This window comes from Dromaius novaehollandiae, chromosome 2 (assembly GCF_036370855.1).
Source record: "Dromaius novaehollandiae isolate bDroNov1 chromosome 2, bDroNov1.hap1, whole genome shotgun sequence".
In the NCBI taxonomy this organism is placed as follows: Eukaryota; Metazoa; Chordata; class Aves; order Casuariiformes; family Dromaiidae; genus Dromaius; species Dromaius novaehollandiae.
In genome coordinates, this window is record NC_088099.1 from 57,749,113 (window position 1) to 57,767,521 (window position 18,409).

The following is an 18,409-nucleotide window of genomic DNA, read 5'->3' on the forward strand; positions in this document are numbered from 1 at the left end:
CTTTGCTGCTGGTGTGTAGGTAGAATGAGTCTACAGGAGAAAAATAACATTTTGTATGAGGTAGTAGCTGCTGTTGCTGTAGGTACTGAGTGAGGCTGTGCTGCAGTCATTAATCTTGTACTTCTCCTGTAGCCTTTCACTAGCAAGAAATAAAAGCAAGAACATCACTGCTTGGGGATTAGAAAGGAAGCTGTGCCATTCAGGAGGGAAGACTCAAATCCACTAATTCATAATAGCAAAGCATCTTTCCTCGATGAAGCTCAGTAGGCTGAGCTAACACTACTTTAAATAGTAGAATTTCTTTCAGAGAAATGGTGTTTAGGTGCATTCAATAGTTGCTATGCTTGGGACAGAAGGCAGCCTTCACAAGCACATTCATTTGAACTGTTTTTTACAAAATACCCATCACTTGCTGAACCCAGCAGCCACCAGAGTCTGCTTGCAACTATATGAATGTTAATATAAAGAGACCCCACCACAAGCTCTTTTATTACCCTGTTCTTTCATACTATGCAGCTAGTACATCAAGGAATGCTTGCAACAAGCAAATCATTTGGCTTTAGATATTTACAGATCTGATGTTTTATAGTCGCTCAACATTTTAAGAACTAATGAAAAGAAAAAAGTACCTTCCACCCCTCAAAAATATGTGAGAAACATTAACAATGTACTCTGTGCTTCCCCATACTGCCAGTATTTGGGCAGCAGTCACTTGCTGCTATCTGCCAGAGATTGAACTGCCAATGTATATATGGGGACACCTCCAGAAATTCTTCAGAACACATTCAGTTCAAGATTAGCTCTCTGGAAATGGCCATGTAAGAAAGATAACAGGCTGTCAAGATGCAATGTGCCCTGTATCAGGGAGTGCTCTGGATGCCTAGCAAGACTATTACATGTGCAATGGTGATACACTGTGGAAACTGAGCAGTTGTTTTATCCCAAGGACCTCAGGAGAAATTGGCTTAGGTTGTTTTTGTTTCCTGTCTTTTATCCACTGGACCACGCTACATGTCGTGAGACATGCACGGTGCTCTGAGTGTGCCATGTGGCCTCTTGATTGCCCCACTTAATAAGAGACCTTTGTCACGTGCTTTACTTGCCAGATCTGCGGACACTTGAATGAGCTATGGGAAACATCTTGTTGTGGGAAGAAGATCTCTGACTGCCTGTGTCCAGCCGATCAAATCCTCCTAGTTAAGATACTGAGAAGGCACCGGAAAGGGGAGCATGAGCTGTGCTCGGCTGAAAGGAGCCCCTGCAGGATGTGCAGCTGCCCAGTGAGCCAAACACACTAGTTTATCCTAGCTCCAACCTGCTACATCAGGACCAAGAGGAAAATAGCATGGTTTGTCGTTGTGCTGGCTGCTTAACTTATTTTAAACCCTTAAATTAGTAGCTGGGGTGTAGAGAAGATGAGGCCAAGGCTTGCAGAATTGGGTAAAATAAAGCTCTCAAAGGCAGGCTCTTAGGCATGTCTAATTCCTTTTGATTTCAAATGATTCTGAAAAATCAGAGCCTAGTTCCATACTGTAGCACAAAAGCAGTCTGATTTTCAAGTGTGATGAGCACTAAAAAACCCAGCTGAAACTGAGAGCTCGCCATCAGGCTACTGATGTGAGATATCTGCAGACACCTTCCCAGGTACACGTATGGCTCATGTGTGTTTGTAGTCCCTGTTCTTCCCATAGCCTTTTCATGACACGCATATATTCCACATGCAGCACTATATGAAGTATACATATGGGGTCATGTTTCTATGCCATGTTTCATGTCCAGTATCCACAGCTTGAGCCAGAGCTCATCTTCCAGCATGTCATTTAAGAAGGGACCAAAACAGAGACTCGTTGTCCTCTCAGTATTACTGGGTTCAGCAATGAACCATGGGAGGAATCCCTTATATATGTAAATATAGGGACTGGGGCTGAGACTGAGCAGAGTAGCAGAAAAGGAGGCCCCACCTGTAGTTCTGGGATGATAAAATGGTAGTGGTGGGAAGTAGGATGTTGGGAGAGGGGGCAGTATTTCATGGTGGAGGCTTGTTACAATAAGAAGTTCAAGGAATCACTGTGATTCAACAGCTGGTTCAATCAAACCAGCTGAAACTGTCCTCAGTACTATCCTGGACCAGATTTTTCAGAAAAAAACCAGCAGCTTGGTAGCTAAGCCCTTTTGCAAAACATCTTGCCACTTATTGTCACAGTAGAAGCTGCTAGATGCTGACCACTTCAGAGAAGCTGGACCAAATGCGAGATGCCAAGCACTTGAAACTCTGGCATTGAGCTCTATGGAGAATTTGATCCATTATGTGCTGCTCCACTTCAAAGTGGGTAGCAGCTTGTGACAACCGTACAGCATCACAAAAAAAGTCACTTTTTGTGCAAACATTTAACCATCAGAAAGTGGCTTTTTAGCTTGGTAGTAAATTCCACCCAAATTTCAATTTGCTTTGAAAAATTTCAGAATTTTTACTGTCTGGAAAATGAATACTGGGCTCAGGTCTTTCTGATGAAAATTTTTTATAGAATATTGGGGTGGGGGGAGAGGGACAGGAGGGAGAGAGGAGGGATACATTTCCCCACCAAGTCTTGTTCACTGTCTTCTGGCACAGCATAAAGAACATTACTAGGACTAGTCTAAATCCAGAAAGAAAGACAAAGCCTACCCTTTTGAGATTTTCTTTCTTCTTCTGCCTATACTGGTGTTATAACTTTGGGAAGAAAGAAAACGATACATACCTTTCCAAAAGAAAAGAGGAAGACAGTTTAACGTTGACTAAGAGCTGTAGTTCAACTCTGCAATCTGGGTTCAGACCCATCTCCAGCTTTCAGTATAATCTTTCTTTGGATAGTTTTTTCTTAAATCAAAACCAGGAATTATACAGCTGTTGAGATAAGAATAATTAAGAACAATGCATTTCCTTTTAAAGCTCCTCAAAGGATAACCTCTAATAAGATGAATTGAGCGTCTCATTCAGGCCACACACAAATGATGGCTCATATTTAGTAACAACATTTTTTGGGGCAAAGATAAGCTAATTTTGCTCAAGAACAGAGGGTGGTCTTTAAGCCTTGCATTTGTCAAAGAAACAAGCACTTTTTTATCTATAGTGTATAATCTTCCACAGCTCAAAGAGGAATAGTATAGGGGGAGGGAAATTCAGGAAATGTATTTATGTTGGAGCACAGGCCTGAGCATCTGAACAGAGCATGAAGTTAAAGAGACAACAGGCTAGATCGTGGAAACCTTACTTGCACTAGATTGCTTAGACGAATCGATGCCGTTACTGCAAGTACTCAGCCCTGTGACTAACTGCTGGATGATTTGGTCCCCTTTGAAAGGGCCACAGAACTCATCTGGATTTATAAAAAAATCAATTCTTCATAGTTAACCCCTCCATTTTGTTTGTAAATTCCCTTTTCTTTCTATGGAAATGATTCACCACTGAGCTACATGGGGTGCCAGCAACGTCACTGCAGTGTAAGTGAGCCTGCGGGGTGCCTGCTGCTCCCCGCTGATCCGCTGCTCCCTCCCATCCCTGCTGGGGTGCAGCATCGGGCAGACCTGCTCTCACAGGCCCTGTGTCCAGACGAGGAGTTGGGGCCCACGAGTGGTACGTGTTCCCTCTTGCTCTGCACTCCCACTAAAAGAGTGGCTCTGATTTTGCTTCCTTTTGCACTAGCATGGACCTGCTATAACGGGGTGAAGACGTTCCTCAGTCATTGTGGTGCAGGGTATGGCAGAGCAGTGTGAGATCTGGTGCCAGGTCTCCACACTGGGGAAGGTGACCTCATTTGGAAGAGTTCATGGAGGAAAGCTGTAGAGTCCCTTAATATGGAGAAAAGGCAAGCCAGAGTGCAAAACATTGACAGGTTCTCCTCCTCCCCTCAAGACATTTCACCTGAAAAAAGAGAAGTACCAGCTGGAGTTATAAATGATTCCAGCTCCTAATTGCCAAATGCTTCCCCTCTCCCCTTTGTATCTGTTACAGATGCATCATCCACATATGAATATTTCCTGGAATTTGGTTCCAGAGATTTGAGCCTGTGAAGTTTTGGGGCCAGACTTGCTCAAATGGAACTCCCAGGGAGCAGAAATTGCTTCTCTGTTTAAATCAAGGGGCTTATCAGGGAATGCTAAATGATTTTTTTGCAGCTAAAAGTCAAAAGATCTGACCAGTCTTCTCCTTGCTTTTGCTGCATGGCTTTCAAATACCGCCTGCCCCCCCGCAACCCCTGCTTTTCAGTCCCTCTGCTCCTCCAGCCAGCAGAGTCTGTTCCTGTCACCACCCTTCTAATTACTGGAAAGACCCCACTTGGCTGGAGAGATCAATGCAGGATTGTTTTACACCAGCCCAGATATTTTCCCTGCTTAATCAGAATCTAAAGAGTAATAGAGTGATCCATTAGCCAATCAGATGGCATTCAATCAAGCAATGCTCTGCATTTATCCAGCATTTTTCATCAGCAGTGATTAAGCATTCATTGATTAGAGGCATTAATTAGGTCTAATGACATGCCTGCAAATGAGGTGTTATGGAAACATGAAAATAAGAGTGCTGCATTTTAAAGGGGGCTTTGGTGGTTAAGAAGAAGATAGGCATCTCGTGGGATTCACAGAAGCCCCTCGTGCACATAATTCATAAAGACAAAGTACTCATCACCCTCTGAGACTCAGGCCCCACTGGGCTATCCCAGACTGTGCTGTCAAACATTAAAGCCTCTGATTTTGCTTTTAGCTGAACTCCAACCACTGCTCCGTATTACTCCATTATAATGAAAGAGAGCGCAACAGAGGGAGAACAGACAAGTGAGCCGGAGGCCTGGCAATGCTGAGATCAGGGGCATAGCTGCCCCGACAGAGGACCACACACTGAATGGGGAGTAGTGAAACCTTGGGAATTGTCAGGGCCAGGATTAACTCAGAGCGGCTGCAGGGTTTGCCAGACTCAGTAAGGTTACCTGACATGATTTCCACTGTCATTTTTGACCCCAGGATAGTTTTTCTGGTTTTTGATTTCTTTGAAGGCAGTTCAATTAACACACACACCTATATATATTTAATAGATTTTAGCTAATGGCGAGGTCATCCAACTTACGCCTTAGGCTGAATAGTAGCTCACAAAAACCCAGTGGGCTCTGTTAGCAACTCTATACCTGTTTGTGCTTTTGACACATGCCGGGTAGGTATCTGACACCTACATAGCACAGCTATAACACAATATCTAAATACATAAAAGGACTTTTCTCTCCCAAGTCTGGTCCTGCTGCTCACAAGCTCAACCTTCTTGTTTCTCGCACTCCTCCATTCCACTCTAATTTCCATTGTTTTATCTCACCCAGCTCTCTCCGTCCCTCCTCTCAGCAGGACACAAAATAAACAACGGTCAAAGCCTTCATTTTGCAATGTTGCAAAATTGGGTGGGTTCGTATGTACGTATCAAAAAAACAAAAAAGAAACCCAATCCTTTCTCCCAGCACCCGTGGCTCAATTCCAGGGCGGAGGGAAGAAACGACTGCAAGGCTGCATTCACCGGGGCTGGCGTGGGCACCTGGCTGCATGGCTGCGGGGCTGCCAAATCACTCCCGGGCAGCAGCATGAATCACGAGTGAAGCCTGGCTCCTCCGTGCAGGGCACACATGATTCGCTCTGTGCACTTGGACAGTGCTGGTCACATCGCGACGCCCGCTCTGCTGCCTGAAGTTCATTGTGGAGCGGGGAGACACAATGCAGTTGCATGAGTAAAATCAGTAGGTATGCAGGCACCACAGCGCGATGATACAGATCACATTTCCACCCCAGTCTAGCCTGCTCCATCCTTCCTCTACGGATGGGGGCGGAAAGCAGATGCTTAGACTGACAGTTGCTCAAAGGCTATTTCTGGTGTTTAGCACAGTTTGCACCCAGCATAATTTAGATGCCTAGCTTATTTTGTGTGATGCAGCCATCCTCTCAGCACACGGATGGGAAGGCTCAAGCCCCTAAGCTCCTGGTGTCTGCATGTTCAGAAAGGCCTACTTAAAATCATGCTCATTTGGCCTTGAGTTTTCTCTTGCCAGTATAAATGAGGATTAAGGTCAGGGGACTTAGCGTCACTGTAAACCAAAGCAGAAGTCCCAGTATGTGGTGGAAAGACAATCCCTCAACAGGGGTGATAATGATTATGATGGGGCGTATTGCAATTATAATACCGGAAATGGAGCCTTTCAGCAGAGAGGGTGCTACATTAGCTTCAGTATTAAAGTGGTTGCAGTATATGACAGTAATTTAAGAGGGAAGGGAAATCTGGGCACCAAATGGTGCAGCCCTTTAAAAGGTCCTTTAAAGCCTGTGCGCTGTGATGATGTTTAAGTGGCAGGCTGCAGATGCTGACATTCCTGTAATACTGCAGGGAGGCCAAAACTGTAGTGGGTCCCCATAAACTGCTGACCTCTTCCTCCTGGTGGTGGTCCCTCTGGACTCATGGATAAGGCAATGGGTGAAGCAGATCATGGAAGTCTTCATCAGTGCTGTTGCTGTTGCTCAAGGGATGAAGTGTTCGGGAAATTCATGTTGTTTCTTGGCAAGGTAAGTAGGGTGGCGGCATCTGAGTCTCCTCTTTCTTCTGACAGTATTTAATAACTCCACAGGTCTCAGTGGAGTTGCCTCCAGGTAAAACTGGCACAACAGCAAGCCAAATCAAACCTCAACATCTTTAAAGCTGGATAGGTTCACAAGGATTTAATTCACTCTTAAGCATGTACAAATCACATGGGATGACAATGCCTAACTGCCAACATCTCTACATAGCATGGTACTGTCAATATTCACTAGGAAAGAATTTCATGTTTGTATTTTCCCAAATGCAGCAAAAGTGGCCTTGCTCATCTCCTAACACTCAATAGCATTGACTTTTTTCTCTCTCTCTGGAGAAACAGGCCCAGATTTTCCATACTTCATCATCGAGCTCTCTATGTACAGTCACTTCTCCAGGGAAGCGGAGAGTAGTCTGACATCTAACCAGATGCACCTAAAAATCAGGGAAATAAAAGCAAAGGCGGGTTTTTGTTTGTTGTGCCCAAAAAACTGCAGGCCATGCTGAGGTTCTGCCTGCAGATATCCAGTGTCTATTCGCAGGTGCCACCAAGTAGAATGAGCGCCTGGGAGCAGATCAGCACCGCACAATGAGTTACTGACTACATCTCCAGCTCCAAAGCTGTGAGTAATACAGAGCCATTAGGGACTGGGATTTATTATCTTGGGTGGAGTACTAATAACCTATCCTTTATTTCAAGAGTCACGCTAGTGTCTCCACATGGCTCTGCGCTGAGTGAATATACCAGCTTGGTTTTCTGCACTGCACTCTACTGAGGGCCATAGGTCTTGCTTTGAGGGTGCATGTAGGGTCTGCCTCTCGGGGAGCTGTGGTAAGTTTTTTGTTTTTTACTTAGGAAGGATGTGTGTCCAGGCAGCTTCAGGAGAGAAGGGGATCTGCAGGAAGAGTGACAGGCCTTGCTCTTTACTTAGATAGCAGTCTAGCTCAAATTTAGGAATCCAGTCTCAATTTAAATGCCCTAGGGTGTCCTTCCAGGTTCCTGCAGACCCCCATGTCTCAGCTCCATGCTGATGTCTCAGGTGCCTGTTGGGTATCTCAAGTAGTACTAGACGTTTAAGCTAAGGCAAATGGATATAGTTAGATGGAATTCACTTGGCAAAGGTATTTTCTAGGTGTTGAGGAAAAGAGTGAGTTACATGCAGTATGCTCAGGTCATTTCAGAGCTGGTATGTCTGTGATTTAAGGACATTATAGTTAGAGCGTAGTCTGACCCTGCTTTATCGATTTCTCCGTGAGTGAAAGAAACAGTCTCCAGGGACAGCACCTGCCATTTGTCAATGAAGGGGTGACACTGGTACCCAGGTGAGACTTTCTAAAAGGGTTGTCTCGCTGGTAACCACTAGAGTTTGATCAGGAGCTGTGCAGATTGTGTCCACCCATACTCACATCTGCCCCTGTTCCGTAAGCAGGGTCCTCACACCTGGGAAGCTCAGTCCTAGCATTTAAAGGAAGTATATTTAAAGAAGGAAGTTTCTTCTCGGCACAGAGACCCAGATGTTTCAGTCCAGGCAGTCAGAGACTCATCTCCTTCTGTCTGGAAACCTGTGAGGGGGCAGCATGCCACATGGAGGCAGAGGTGGATCATCAGGGTGAATGGTGTGTGATGCTATCGACTCAGTCTGTGTAAAGGCTGTGTCTCACCTGCAGCACAAAATCCCATAAAACATGTTTGCATAATAAATCCCACGTCCAGATCCATGTTTGCCACATCTTGCTGGAGTGGTGTTTCACTTCACCCCAGAGTTAAAGGCTGTGCTGGTTTGAAACAGGGTCATTCCCCACCATCACAGGCAGTGGAGGAGGGAAAGCTGGCTGTGGTTTTTGCTTTGGGTCCAGCTCCCAGAGGCTCTGCAGATCCTGTACCATTAAACATAGCTAAGCTCATGAGCTACACTTGTGCTGCTATTGTCTTTGCTGCTGTTTTTATTGTTAATACCTTGGCCACTGCTATTATGTCTGGTGTTTTTAGCATGAAAACAGCATTAACTGAGCAACCTCAAGACAGCAGAGGTTGCCAGAGTGAGAAACCCTCTGATGCTGGGAAACAAAGAGAGTGTCTCTCCCCACCTCAGGGCTGTGACCTGCGTCGGCTTTGGGCCACGGAAACCCGCACAGCCCTGTGGCTGAGTGATAGCCATAATATGTACAAGCGTTAACAGTGGCTGTTTGGGTTTGATTATTTTATTTCATAAATCACACCTGCTGAAGGTGAGAGCATAGGCGCTGGACAAACAGACTACTTGAAAATACTTAGCTGCTAGAACGGGGAATAACAGCTGGTGTATTGGGCATTTTTTTAGTGCTCTAAATCATTTGCAATATCAGTGGTTTCCTGTGACATCAAGCTTTTAAACACTGCCTGATTGCCATAAACTGTGGCCCATCCAAATTTCTATTCCCAGCTACACCCAAGCCACAGCTCATTTGGAAAGCTGCTTGTGCAAAAGACATTTACCAGACAGCAGCCAAATAACCGATAGTTGGGGGTGACACAGAGACACCTAGTATGGCTGCTCAGCATTTGCATAGAGGGATCCATGTGATTTCTTCTATTGAATTTCAAGAGAAATGATGGCAAATAAGATAATGAGTCAAAGGGAGGAAGTGAGAGCAGTGTGTGAGAGAGAGCTCTGTGGACTGCTCTGTGTGTGCCAAGAGCTGGGGAGACTTTCTGTCAGCTGGCTGGGAAAATTGAGCAGCTGGAGAGTAAACTACTGTCCTGCCTGCCTCTCTGCATGTCTGCAAGCACCACTGCCCTCTTTTGGGTGGAATTAGACCTGTGCATCTGTTTATTTACCAGCACACGCTCCTGGGTCATGACGGTCAAATGTAGAGGCACTGCTCCTGAAGTGACAGTGATCTTCCCATGGCTGAAGTGGAGAGAGCTGGGTGGTGGCACGTGACCGTGGGGACACTGCACTCGGCAAGGGTGCCCTTTGGCTGCATCGTCGTCGCTGTGTGTGCACAATTACAGATGTGGCACATCTGTGTGTCCGTAAGCTCTGAGCCAGCTGTTGCTCGCTCCTTGTGCCGGCTCCAGCTCTGTGGGTGACCTGCGCGATCAAAGCCACAGCCCCTTTGGGCAGCGCTTTTCCACCTCTTTTTGGGTCCAGCAGCAACCGCGCCGGTGGTACTCTGTCCACTTGTCTCCTGCTGCCTTGCAAAACGACCCAGGGAATCACTGAAAAACTTTTGGCTCAAGCCTTGCCACAGGCAGGTAATTATTTCAGGTGGCGAATGCTGATGCCAACTTCTGCTGAAAACAATATGCCTGAGAACTTTGCCATGTAGAAGCTGGGTTTTGTTACGTTAGGGCAAAGCGTGGTTTAAGCCAAGCACCTCACTTCAGGCCAAGCGTTCTGCTGGAGGGCTCCTCCACAGCTGCAAGCACTATTGTTAACAGAGACATAAATTCAGGATACGGGTCAACCTATTGGTGCAACATATTTGGTGGCCTGTGTCCAGCAACAGCCAGATCTTGAAGGACACGTGTAGTAGTGCTATTTGTCTTAGGCAAAAGAAAGCATCCCTTTGAGAAGCAGCTCTTGCCCCCAGAAGTATCTGATTACATTTCATTTAGCTTCCATGGCTACAAAACTTTATCATGCCAGGTCACAATCTGACAAAGTCCTCATCGTGACCTAGGCATAGGATCTGCCTTGATGACTGACACTTTTTTTAAAACCAACTGTTTCATTATGAAACTTCTGAGATTGGAAAAAAAAAATCCCAAACAAATAAGAACATGCCACTATTAATAAGACCATTGGTGCGTTTTTACATATCCTCCTTGTAGCAATTGTGGCTGTGTGTAAAAGGCAAGTATGCCTTGTGATCGTGAGAGAGTGGCTAAAAAACATGACTCACACAGTCGAACCTTATGACTTGGTAGAACTAAGAAAGTCTCCATAAAGGCAATTTGTAGAAGAATTGGAAGGAGACACATTTTTTCAAGGTCAGCCAGAGGCTAATGAGCACTCTTTCGTAGTGTGATTGTATTGCCTGAATTTCTGCATTTCAAAGCCTGTCTAACTACTTTATTGCTGAAGTACCGTAACCGAAGAGGCTGTAATAATATTGACGAGTAATGCAGCCAGAATCCGAGATGGTATTCAGCATAATATGAAACATTTTCTCCTTGCCTGGTTGAGTACGGAACAAAGAGTTAAACAAACGTGTGGTTCCCGTGAGTACCACTTATCTTTCTTCCCAAAGGGCATGTGTACAGATGCTTTGTAAGCTGGGTTGTCAACAGCTGAGGCTTGTGGCCAGATTCACATGTTCTCCACCTTTTTGCTTGTGAGCTGCAGGAGACTCATCTCCAGAGGGACAGTTTTTCATAACTTAATTAGATTGGCGCCATTCGCACAGCTACAGTTTCAGGTTGGCTCAGCTTTTCTTCTGCTCTGACTCTCTAGTTCAGGGGATTACAGTAGCACTGAGATTGGTTCTGAACTAAACATTTGGCAACTTCCTCAGGTCAAGGAGGTAATTCTTGTTGCTGCTATTACTAAATTAAAAATAAATAAATAATCAATGTGTGGCCCTTTATGAGAAACTAGGAATGAGAGGCAAAATAGTTTTGCAGCTTTTTGGTGTGTATATAGATAGGAATAGATTGCATTTTTTTTTCCATGAATGAACTACTGTAGTCAAGTAAACCACTCCATTTAAAGCAGAGTAAACTCCAAATGCATCCTCTTAGTATGGATTTACACCATGATTACTTCAGTGTTGCTTCAATCAGCTGAGAATCCAGTCAAACTAACTAGAAGTAAGTGAAAGTGGAAGTGTTTCCACTAGAGTTTCTGGTGGTTTAACCAAACCCATTTAGAAATGGATTAAAGTCAAATCACTGAGATTTTTAGCATGGAGAGAAAGCCCTTAGCCTTGACTGGGGTTATATTTCATATTACTAAATTGCAATTTAAGAAAAAGGAGATTTGCAAGCAGCAGGTCTAGATTGGAGGAAAAGCAAGAACAGGGACACCTTTCCAAGCTCTATGCACAAAATGGGTCCCTCCCACCTGTGATGTGCAGATGTTCATTATAGCAAATCTTCTGTAGAGTATTTGGGCTCACTTCCTCTCCATGTGATCCACAGACACCCACAGGATGCCCAAAGTCCTCAGCAGGGCTGATACTGCACATGGGCCTGCTGAGGTGGTCAGGTTTTACCTGAGTGGGTGGTAGCTGTGTAACTACACACCTATGGCTTCTTCACCAACTTCAGTGATGGATTGCAACCCATCCCTAGCAAGCAGTTTTGAACAAATCAGCTAGTAAATGTCATTTTAACAGAAGCCAGATGGAATAAATTAAAAGGAGCCTGGCAAACCCTGTGCAAAGGAGGGAATATAAGTGTTTGCAGGGATGGAAAAGAAAGACAACTCCTGGTAGAGAGCTAGTAAGAGCAACAAAAGTTTTTCTTTACCTCACTTATGAATGCAAAGAAAACAAACAAATCCACAGTGCAATTTTCTCACGTGAACGTAAATAAAAACTATTAGACTTTGCTCTGTCCAGCCCAAGATTTTTGGTGCAAGAATGCTTCCTGACACAGTGCTTACAAGACTGGATTTACTTATCTACTGTGAATACTGATTATTCTGTGGCTTTTCACCTGCTCTGTGATGTGAGCCATTTGTGAGCAGGAAGCAAATTGTGGAAGGAAGTTAGCAGCCTCTCTGTAGTATTGAACAAATACTCTATAAGCAAATTCAAGCCTGTGCTTCATTGCAACCTGTCTGGGGCAAGTGTGCCACTGAATTTTACAGGTTATTGCTGAATCTTCACAAATGGCCAAATGCATCATCTGCACCAGTTTCTGAATGCCTGGCCTAAGGTGAAAAAAACTGTTGCTCTGATTTGTCTGTCCACTGGAGGTGAGCATTGATGCTACCCAAAGGCAGGTAAATCACCTACCTGGCGCACACCTGCTCTCCCTAGGATTCCTGTGTAATCACTGGAGAGGCAGAAATGGGCCCCTCCAGAGGGCGATTCAAAGCAGGACCTTAATTGAGCTACATCGCACTATCCTCTGCAGGAGACTTTATCTTTCTCCACGGAGCGGGGAGAGGCTGGAGAGCCTGGCTGAGCAACTTGGCTGCCTGCGGTTGGTGGTGTGAATTCTCTCCCTGCTAAAGCCAATGAAAACATCAAAAAACAGAGCTATCTGCAACCTCTCTAAGTAATTTATTCACCCTCATTCTTCACACTTGGTGCCAACTTTCTCATTTGATCTGGCTGGAGTTTGCCTCCTTGAACTGTTGTTATGGCTTTCCCTGCTAGACAGAGAAAGATTTAGTAGTGATGGTTTCCTTCCTTCATGCTGAAATCAAGGCGTCTGAATCTTTGTGATGACAGGAATAAACTCATCTCTTAAAATCTGTCACTCAGATGCAGTCTTGCCATTCATTGTATGGCTTTTTGGCAGGTTTTTAAACACCCCTTTGGAAAACCCGACTTCCAGCCACAGCCAGTGCTGCGGGCCAGCCTCACCGGTGCAGACTGCGAGATGACAGCACCCTGCTTCTCCTGCAGACCGCTCCTCACCCTGGGCAGAAGGATGTCACCTTGGGCACTTTCCACTACCTACAATCAAATGCTTATTACAGAGTAATATTTCTGAAGCAGAGCTCTTTTCAGGATGCCTCTCGAGAACTCTTTGGCATGTCTTTCAGGCAGAAGACTATGCTGCTGAAAATAAAAAGTCGTCCTTGCTTACTAATGAACTTGGAAGGTAATTTGCCTTCTCATATGAAATATGTTTCTTGTCACTTCTTTTCCAGTACTGAACAGAAGTAATAGCTAACTATGTCTGCCCTTCTGCATCAATATTACTAATTTTGCAATTGCTGTCTGCTGCTTCTAGGATTATTTTTCTGTTCTTAATGTATTTTTAAACTCCATGTTCTTCTAAGGATCTCCAACAGAAGACTATTTCCATGCAGCTTCCATCGCCACATTTCTGCATTTCAGAATGTCATGAGTGTTCTTTACTTTTTCCTCCTCCTTTTTATCTCTTTATTCAGTAATTTCCAATTGCTGCTGAATTTGGATGAGTTTTTAGCTTAAACTCTAACATGATTGCAGAATGGAGGGAGGGGTTATGAGGTTTATTATACCTGCATTGTTTTTGTACATATTTCTTCTGTTCAGATTTTTCATCCTAACTAATTTTGCTCATAGTTTTCAGCAACTTTGAGAAACCTTTCTGATGCAACAGTTCTGTGTATTGGTTACTACTTGTGAGACTCCTCTCTTTGCCCATATAGAGTGTGATCTGGCCACGATCGATGGTTCCTCTGCAAGCAACCACTTCCAATCCAAGAATTAATCAGTTGTTACCTGCCATAATGAGGTCTGTGGTAAAGTTACTTCCTTTTGTGTGCAGTTGCTTCTTTGTTCTGTAAATATTAGCTGTTAGTTCCAGAAGCTCTAGACTGTTTTACCACTGGATCGGTGGGACCTCAAGAATGTATTTATTTCTCAAACTAGAGTCGCCTATAACAGCCAACACCCCTTTTCCTTTCCTATGTGAAAGAGGGGTGCTGAAGGAATCATTCGTCCTCTTCTTTTCCTAGGCCAAGTGATCTTGAGATCTTCCCTTGGGCTTCGTGTGTGAGAGCAGAGTCACACAAACTGCAGACCCACATTCTCAGTGGATCTCCAGCAATCAGTAGGCCACAGAAGGCAACAGCACCCACAACACATCTGTCGTATTGCTTCTTTCCTTCCTGCTGAGATTACAAAATCCCAGTGTTTGAGTTTTTCCAGTCCAGCCAGGCTGCTGCCATTTTTTATCCCATTTCTTTACTGGTTTCTCAGTTATCCTAACTCCCAAAATAGATACATAAGCAACTGAAGAAATTGTTCATTCTTTGAATTCTTTATCAGCTCTGTTTGATTAGTTTTTGTCATGTTAAATTTGAGATTTCTCTACCTTGGCCTTGAATTGCTAGTTAATATCAATCAGAAAATTCACCCAGGAAAAGCTGAGCCCTTTGGTCTGAGAGGCAAGGACTTCCATCCAGTTTTTCTGTTGCGACCTGTGTTTGACAATGCAAATACCATCTCCTTCATGCCAGCCAACACAGCTCCAATATTTTCTGCCATCTCTATTCTCACACCTGAAGAACCAGAAATCTTTGTCAATACTGTTTGGGTATCTTTCTTCTTCATCCCCACCTCTGGCATTCCTACACACTTCGATACTGTGGAAGTTCTGCACACTTTACTGTAGATTGTCCCAGTGCACAGCAAAAGGACTGGAGATTTCCTAGGCATCCCAACCAGTCTGGCCGCTCTGAGGAAATGGCATGCTATCTCACCAGCCTCACTTCTCAGGCTGATTGCTTCATGCAGTGGTGTTCAGGCAGGGTTGCTGATGACACCTAATTGCCTTTGCAAGGCATAGTCATTTTTGCCTTCCTGATCATTAGTTGCTTCAGGTGTGGGACCAGCAACCAGCATGAATGGTCTCTGGAGTGCCTGTTTGCCCCGAGACAAGGTCTCAAGTGCAAATCTTCTCAAATTCTTCTGGCTACTCTGAATGCTCTCTGATTTTTTTTTTCTAACTGAATCAGAGGATATCTTTAACACAAATAGCTGTCATGCTTTGATTATACAAAAAAAATGCCATAGGTGACATTTTTTGAGGTTTCTCTCCCGTTTTTTTGACTTGCTACTTTTTGCACCATCTCATGTGACTAGCAGATGCCCAAAAGAAAAAATGTAGGGGACTTGGGCAGAAACAGAAATGCCTAAAGAACCTAAACACCTTTGTTGCTGGGCATTGACAGCTAAATGGTTTGCTAAACTGCATTTCTAAATGAATGTCTTTGTACATCAGGCTTCTAAGCTGTTAGGAAAGACTCAGTCAGTACCACCTTTCAGTATTTTAACACCTTTAAAAGTCCAGCCCTAAAGACCTGGGGTTTCATATTAGACTGCTTTCTAGCATGGTGATGCAGATGCTACTGCAGTATATATACATACATTTAAGTTAATCCAGTTCTGGGATAGGATTTTGCCTCACATGTATTTTTAATAAACATCTGTAGCCAAATAAAACTTTAATTTAATTGCGTGAGCTTATAAGTGACATTGAAAGGAAAATATATATATGTTTTTATATATATATATATGATTTATTTTAAAACAGCATAACTAACTATTTTATTGATTTTTAGCTCTACACAAGTATTTCTCTGAGTCATGTGTACTTAAAAGTCATGGCTCGAATTGTTGATTTTTTCTTTTAAAGCTGGTTAGCAGTTTTCTGCAGTTGTTTCCATGCAAATGATGCTAGATGTGAATAGGATAACCCAAGTGTAAAGCTGTCTAGAAAGGGAATCAATAAACTGCATATTTCTTATGGAGTCTGGTTTTGTGTAAGTTTCTCTGTCCATCTCTCAAAATGGCATGTTTCTAGTGAGGGCTACATTTTCTTAAAGTGAGTAATCGTTTTTCATGTCTCCGTTTTGTGTATCCAATTTTATGTATTTTAAAGAACCTCATTTCCAGCAGGCATTAGCTATCTAACTTCTTGTACTCAGATCGCTTTAAAGTGTTTCAGGTTGAGTCCCGAAACAACTAAAGCAATCAATAATTGTTTGTTTCTTTTCTCAGTCGGGCCCCCATTAGAAGCATGTGAACATTTTTGCTTTTCATTCTTGTTTGTAATGAAGCCAGCTATCAAAATCTGGGAATCCTTTGCAAGACAGGACATCCACTCCTCACGCAGCAGTCTCTGGTTACTTTACCAGGAGTGCCTGAGATGAAAGTGTGTAAAGCAGACCAAAATAAAAATGCTAGAAAAGGAACTGTGCTTTTCACACTGTTTTAACCCTTGACAAGTTATGCCTATAGATAGTGGATTTATGTGATTTATCTGTAGCCTGACTTTGTCCCCTTAACCATAATACCTGGCGAGTGCCTTAGCACCTGGGCTCTAAAATGAATCATCCGCACTAGCTTCGGAAGTAAACCTTCTCAAAGAAATAGCAGCAATATCCGGACTGGCCATCAGTTTCTATTCCATTCAGCCTCAGCTGATATATTTCATATGTTTTTTTTCAGCTGAAGCTGGGCCAGGACTTCTCCAGCTTTGACAGAAGGGCTAAATGAGTGGAGGGAATTTTATGTGCCTCTTCCCACAGCATTCCAGTAACCATGCAGGAAGTCATTGATCAATGGGATTTAGGCAACGTGCACAAGAAAGGTATGTGTGTGTGGCCCAGTGGCCTTTACAGCCTGTGCTATGACGACACCACCGTCTGATTCAATAAACGGAGGGATAAGAGACTAGGTGGTAAGCCACACACACCAAGTTTATGATGCATCTCCGTAGCTGGCCGTATGCAGTGTGGTCTCTTTTTTAAAGTGCATTCTATAATGCTGCCTGTTTCTTACGACCGCTATGGTTTAGATGTGGTCATAGCAGAGAGAGAGAGCTTCCTGGAAAATTGCTTAACACGCTGTCACAAACGTAGAGTAAGTTCCCTGACCCAGTGGCTCATACTTCCTCAGGAATACGACTGTGTTGACCTTGGTGGACCACTTAGGTTTATTTTATCGTCATGATTTGTATAGCTTCGCAGTACCACAACTCAAGAGAAGATCTGAGATGTCATGTCAGCCGCTAAGCAGTCTATAATGCATTAAAGCCACACAGACAGGGATGGTGAGGTAGCTGGTGTGCCTGCATACATGAGCTGGAGTTGTTAGCATTGATGGTTTTGCAAAGGAGCTCTGCCCCAAATGAAATCAAGCTCATTCCTAGGGTAACTTTACTGACCTCACTGGAGCTGCATGGAAAGTATTTATCATGTAGTCACACTGTATATGTTGTGGATATAGAGAGCAGGCAAAAAAAAAAAATTATCCAATGAATGTACATGATTTGTCTATAACTGCTTTAGGGCATTAAAATTGGCATGCATAGGCCCTCAAGGCCTGTACCTGCCTACACTGTACCAGGAGCTGTTATACTGCAAAGGAAACTTCGCAGCAGCAATTCATGTGTAGTAGCACAGCTAACAGCTAAAACCCAGCTGACAGTTTGATTTTGCCTTTCTTCTGTGCCTCGATTTCCCCATTTGGCCAAATTACACTGCTCAGCGTAGGATGCAGCTGTGACGGGGAGGACAGGGAAGTGGTTGATGTCAGTTCAGCAGCTCTGTCATTGCATGACTCGGAAGCATAAACCAACGAAGTAAATGTTTTCCTTCTTTCTTTCTTATCTGTGATTTTCCACATACAGAGGAAATGGAGGGGAGGGAGGCAGTGAGAGGTTGTTATCATGTAACAATGCGCCATGCTGCAGAGAAAAAGATGCTGCTCCTTCAGTGATCCCAAATGTGCTCCCAAATTTCAGAAGAGCTGGATATTTCAGCTGAAAGAGTCAGTTATGAAATAATCTATTCTCTGAGCACTGAAATAGTTGTCATTATTGTACAGCATCAGCAGTCCATTGACCTGAATGGGGACTGCCCTTGCAGAGCTAGTGTTTCAGTCTGTCCACCTGCAGCCTAGTAAATAATGAAGAGGATAGTTTACTGTTACAGAGGGATCGGAATTGCCTGGCTGAATGGTCACGATCCAAGAAAATGTGTTTTAATTTAGCTAAATGAAAAGTAATACATGTGGGAGCAAAGAGTTCAGCCAGTACCTACAGGATGGGAAGCTCTGCCTTGGAAAACAGGATTATGGGGTCATTGTGGTAACTACCACTGCAAAAGCTGCTGGTTCAATGAGGCTGAAAAGGGCTCATCTGACTCTGGGGACAGAGAAGTAAATAAATGGACTTGG